Raw genomic sequence first — 6,531 nt, 5'->3', positions numbered from 1 at the left:
CATAATATCAGAGTAATCAACAAACAAATATAGGAGCAAAAACCTATAAGGTTTCACTCATCTAAACTGTTTTGCAAAAAAATAAAAACTGAAATCAAACACAACATATATCTCCCCCTATTTGTCTTCACAAATAGACAAAGAGAAGAGATAAAACAAGATAATTGTTTTGAATACATCAGAATTAAACAGCAAAAGCAACAAAAAGAAAACTGATACAACCACCAAAAAACAATCGGTTGTTTCGATACATCAACCGGTTGTTTTTCTTCATTCATCATCATCAGCATATTGAAGATCAAAGATTTGGTTTTGTACACCCTCGATCTGTTCATCTAGAGTCATGAAGCGTGCATCCATGCTGTCAAACCTGTTATCAATCCTTTGGAAATTGCTTGTACACAGATCATGGAGATTTCTTTGATTCTCCGCAAAGCTACCAAGCCTATTCATCATGAGTTCTTCAAAAGAAGACATGGATTGCATTCTTTCTTCTTGATTTCCAGCACCAGCACTAGGTCCAGCATCTTGATGTGCTTCAGGTAGATCTTCATGTTGAAAATCCATATCAGCAGGTTCATCTTGTTCATGATCAGCAGCAACACTAGATGAGGCTCCAAAGTCACCATCTTTGCTAATCCATTTGCCACCTACTTTGGTAAAACCCATTTTGCCGAGTGATCCATTGTTCAACTCTTGAGTTGACTTGACCAACTCAGATGTTTCATCCTCTAGGTTCACTTCAAAATAGAGTAGAAATTTAGATACCAAAACATCATATGGATAGTGATAGTCACTTAACCTCATTGCCTTTTGTATGTGCTTTTTGATGATGTGGATCCAATTAATTTTGATCTTTTTCATAATGCAGAAGATGAACACCAGACCCTCCTCAGTAAGAACAAAATGATTGCTCCCCCTTGGAGTTAGAATGCAAGTCATAATGAGGGCTAGCAACCTTTCATCAAGCTTTAGGCCTCCAACCGAGCAAGTCCTAACTTGAGCATGTTGGTTTTTCAAGCAACTCTTGTAGTATTGGATTTTGTTGAAATCCTCCACTACTCCAAGGTTCCCCTTGTTGATCCTGAGGCCTGAGTACTTTAGACCAGCAATAGCAGCCCACACCTCATGTGTAATCTCCATATCTACACCTTTTACATGAGAAACTACGTTGTTTCCCTCTAACTTGAGATTTGTGTAGAAAACCCTTATTAAATCTGGGTAGATGTTTCCCTTCATCTCCAGGAACTTTCTGAGAGATTGATCTTTGAGCAGCCTCCTTACATTGTCCAGCTTTTGGCTTTTCAGCCAATCAAAGCACACAACCTTGGGATTGTTTATCACTTTGGTGCTTGTTTCAAACCTATATCTCTCAATTAGATCATTGTCTCCAGAAAACCATCCTTCTAGCCTTCCTCCAGACCTTACAACTCTGGTTTTGACTCTCTTTGAGGTGGGAGGAGTTGAGTCCATGATGGCACAGGAGAAAACAGAGAAAAGCTCACTCACAGATTTTGCAAGAGATGTTGCAAGAGATGTTGTAAGAGATGTTTCAATTGGTTGTTCTTGTCGAAGAGATCAGCTGCAACAGATTTTATAGCAGTAATAGAATTAAAAAGCATTCAATGACATGAGTGGGTACCAAATTTTCAGAGAGAGAGGACTTGACCCTGCCCTGCACAGAAAACGTCAGAAAAAGTTGAAAATCACATGGTCTTCACATGTGATCTTTGACTAGTCAATAAGGATCTTGAATTTCCAAAATTTTGGAATATTTTCCTTTATGACTGTTGTAACTTCTCTCTGAACGTGATCAACTTTCAACACAGGTTCATTGACCAAGGATTCTCTCTTTAAATTGATCTGCAACGGATAGAAATTCAAAATAGAAATTAAATTGATTTCTTCACAATGCTGTCAGGCTCAAAACAATCGGTTGTTTCGAAGAAACAATCTGTTGTTTTTCTGCAGCAGTTAAAAATGATTTTGAATTTTAACCATGAGCAGAAAGAGTTCAAAGCAGATGAAGTTAAGCATTTTAAAGAAGATATTTAAACATGAAAAAGAACTTTAAAACAGAAATTAAGAATAGGGAAAAGGAAGGTCTTATCCTTTATGTTGTTCTTTTAATGAGCCATGTGCTTTGTGACCAAGAAGCCTCTTTTAAGTGTTGAGGGCCTTTGGACAGATGCAGAACATTGATTCAGCTTCAATGTTGGTCTTTTTCTTCCAAGAACTTGATCAGATGACTCAGTCCTTCACACTTCTTTAGATTTCCTGCACAAGCATGAGTTCAAGCAATAAGATTTGGTCACTTCACAAATGAGGGTCCAATAGGTTTCTTTTTCTCATTTGGAACCTCACATCCTTTAGGAATCCATTTCATGTAGCCTCTAGGAACAAAGAACTTTCTTATTTTGCAGAATCTAACCGAATGGCCCTTCTTCATGCAATAAAAGCATGTAACAACCGGTTGTTTCAATTTAACAATCGGTTGTTTTACTGGCTTTCTTAAAAAATATTTTGAAAACTTATCTTGTTGGTTCTGTAGATTGAAACCTAAACCAGCCTTTCCAAAAACACATCTTTGAGATGCCAAGACATTCTCAAGATTTTCACAATTTTTGCAAATGAGAGTGTCACACTTGCAAGAGTTTTTTTTGAAATGATTTTCCAGGTTTTTGAAATCATCTTTTGATTTTTCAATCTCAACTTCAAGTGATTTCACTTTCTTTTCCAGCCAGTTGTTAAGTTCTTTCGATCGGTTGTTTGAAAGAACCAATCTATTAGCTTCATCATGAGTTTCTTGAAAAGCTTCAAGCAATTCACTATAATTTTGTTCATTTAAAGAAGCACATGAACTTACCTCACTTGAGCTATAAGATTCATCATCTTCTTCAGCAATCAAGCAGATGTTAGCTTTCTCATCTTCACTTGATGAAGAACTTGATGATGATACCTCATTTTCATCCCAAGCTATGTAGGCTCTCTTTGTTTTCCCTTTCTTTTCTTTGTGGCTAGACTTCTTCTCCTTGCTTTTGTTTGAGCAATCTGCCTTTATGTGACCTTGCTCACCACAGCCAAAACAGGTATAGTTATTTGAATTAAAATCATTTGATTTCTTGTTTCCATACCTATCTTTGTTGTTGTCCTTGTTGCGGTTCCTCTTCAAGAATTTGCCGAACTTTCTTAACAGCAAGTTAAGGTTTTCCTCATCACTATCATCACTGGATTCTTGTTTGCCTTTGTGCTTGGAAGCTTTTAAAGCTATGCGCCTTGCGTGCTCGTCTTCGCTTTCTTGAACATTGAGTCGATTCATCTCTAACTCATGTTCCCTAAGCTTTCCAAACAAAGAAGCCATACTCAAGGATGTTAGATCTTTAGATTCGGAAATAGCAGTTACCTTGGGTTGCCATGCTCTATCAAGATATTTCAAGATCTTGATGTTTAGCTCTTCCTTTTCAAAGGTCTTATCAAGGCTCATGAAATTATTGATGATGTGCGTGAATCTTTTCTGCACTACAACAATTGTTTCACCTTTGAGCATTCTGAACATCTCATACTCTTGGATTAGAGTATGCTTCCTAGCTCTCTTTACCTCATTTGTACCTTCATGAATTACTTCCAAGGTGTCCCACATTTATTTTGATGATTTGCATTGAGAGACCCTGAAAAACTCATCAGAATTTAAAGCATAGGTTATTATATTTTTGGCAATGCAATCGAATTTGGCCTTCTTGCTTTCTGAATCAGTCCATTGAGACCAAGGCTTTTCAATGAAAGATCCATCTTTTTCAAATTTTGGGACAAAAGGACCATTTTCAATTGCATCCCAAATTCCTTTGTCAAGTGATTCCATAAAGATTTTCATTCTCACTTTCCAAAATTGGTAGTTCAAACCACAAAACAAAGGTGGTCTGTTGATTGAAGCACCTTCCCCAAGAGGTAGTCTATCAGCCATCAAAAACAGTTTTAGGATCACACTTGAATAAATTTCAAGAACCAAGCTCTTGATGTCAATTGTTAGAATGGATGGCTTTAAACTAGAGGGGGGGGGGGGGGGTTAATGGTTTAAAGAGGGATTTAAAAAACTTTTAAGTCAAGAATGAAATTATCTTAAGAAACAGTTGATAAGGAATCTAGTTTGCCAAATCACAAAGCTAAAAGCACAGCACTAGAAAAACAATCGGTTGTTTATACCAGTATACAAATATGAAAACCACTGAGGAATTCCACTAAGCAATCAAACCTAGATCACTTACAACACAACCAAGAAAGTGACCTTGATCCCCTCAAGACACACACTTCTCTTGGCCAACACACCAACACTAAGAATGCTGATCTTGATCCCCTCAAGAACACACAACACTTCTCAGCAAACACACACAAGAAACTTGTTCAACAGATACAAGGATTACACTTGTTACAGAAGCAAATCTGAAATCAATACAAGCAAAAATCCTATCTCACACTCTTTGATCAATCTCAATCTCTAAGCAATATCAACTCTTTGAAAAAACTCAAATTTGTTCTTGTTAAAAACTAAATTTGTTTTACTGAATATATTCAAAGATGTTTGTTATCAAATCTTAAGAAACTTATTCATTGCATTTAAAGATTGGTCAAAGCATTAAAGATTGGTCAGTTAGAATCATTTAAAGCTCAGTCAAAACAAAAACCATTTTTTTGTTATGGTACCAAAACAAACAATCGGTTGTTTCTTCGAATCAATCGATTGTTTTGGTTTTAATAGCCCAACCATTTGAAAAACAGTTTTCAATCTTTTGTCAAAACACCTAAGTATAAAACAATTGGTTGTTCCGACAAAACAATCGGTTGTTTTTCACTTAGTTTGAAAAACACTTTTCTTTTTAAAAGATTGAGAATGCCTATGCTTTGGATTCAATTAAGAGTGGATTACAAAACAATCTACCCCAGATCCTATCTAAGACAGCTCAGCAATAGTAAGCACAGCCAAGCCTTCAACATCCTTCAAAAGGTTTGGATTCTTCAAAGCTTGAACACCACTTGGTTCAACACATATATATATAAATTAGTTATTTAATTAGTACATATTTTCATGTAAGAAGTAAAAATGGATGAGTTGTACTATGTGAATGTTAATTAAAAAATTAAAATAATATCAATACTTATTACTGATAATTAAGAGTAATAATGTTAATAAAAGTATAGTTTTTGTATTAAAGGATGGGTTGAACATAATACATGCATTATCTTATAGTTCCTATGTGAGAGATAAATAAATCCAAATTGAAAAAAGAGAGTAAGGGGAAACAATTCTATAAGGTAAAAGGGAAATTGTACTTGTAAGACTTCAGACATCGACGGAAGAAGAGGTGGTCCAACAACAATAATGGGTCACGTAAGTTGGGCCCCACAAATAGTATGAGTTACGTGAGTTAACACCCAGATACCAAAAAAACCTAAATCATGAGAGGATCATGCATGGTGTGTGTATAGTACATTCGGGTACGACACAAGCAAGTGTTCCCTGGAGGCGCTAAGGCCCGTAAGGGTTAGGGTTTCCAGGGAAAGACTGCATGCATGGCACGTGAATAATTAGGGCACCCACAGAACAGATGGCGTCGTAACGCTGGTACATGAGTTGGTACCCTGGCGGCCATACTGTTAGAAAGATTGCACTCCAGAAGAGGCAAATCTTGTGCCACGGTTGTGCTAAGCTTGTGCAACGCGTCACAGGATGTCTCACCAGTAAACCCTAATTCCACTTAAGGAAATATCCTTGAGGGATAGGGAAGTTGACCTAATTACAGCCTATATAAAGGGTGGTAAGAACCCTAGGAAGGTACGTCGTTTCTAAGACTGAAGCTGCTTTACACACTTATTGTTTCTTATTCTAGTACTGACTTGATCGTCGGAGTGCAATCAACAGGTAGGACCCCCTCTGTTTCAACAGAGCCACTCTCAGCTACTCAAGGAGAGAGCGGAAACCACCGGGACATAGGAGGAGCCACCATCTGTCTTTGAAGTCAACGACGATTGAGTCAACCGGCGAGAACAAAAATAAATGAAAAAGTAGGTGTTTATGTGGAAGGAAGTTATAGTATATTTGAAATAAAGGTAAGAGAAGTATTTTATGTAGATTATTATGTTGATTATAATTGGTTTATATCGAATTACAGAAAAATAATTGTGAACTTTTGAAGAAGAAAAAGTATTTTGAGAACATTGATGTTGAATGTTTTACGATTATGTGAAATTTGATGAAAATATTTGGATAATAAAGGAAGAAATTTTTGTGACAATATTATTGATAAATTTTGGATTAGGTTGTTGTAGAATCTTAAGAAATATATGATTCAAAATATTAGAAGAATAGATTTCCAGAGATTTTGAATTCAATTCCTTATTTCATTGTTGGTGAGGACTCTAATGATCTCGTAAAATTAAATGGAGAGCATATATCACATTGCATATGGAAAAGACTAAAGTTTACGATTAGGAAAATATTTTTTTTCTTCTATGATTATAGAATTATATGCTATAAAT

This window comes from Phaseolus vulgaris, chromosome 6, assembly GCF_000499845.2.
Source record: "Phaseolus vulgaris cultivar G19833 chromosome 6, P. vulgaris v2.0, whole genome shotgun sequence".
Taxonomy (NCBI): Eukaryota; Viridiplantae; Streptophyta; class Magnoliopsida; order Fabales; family Fabaceae; genus Phaseolus; species Phaseolus vulgaris.
The sequence above is the reverse complement of the archived record's forward strand: the minus strand, read 5'-3'. Positions refer to the sequence as shown.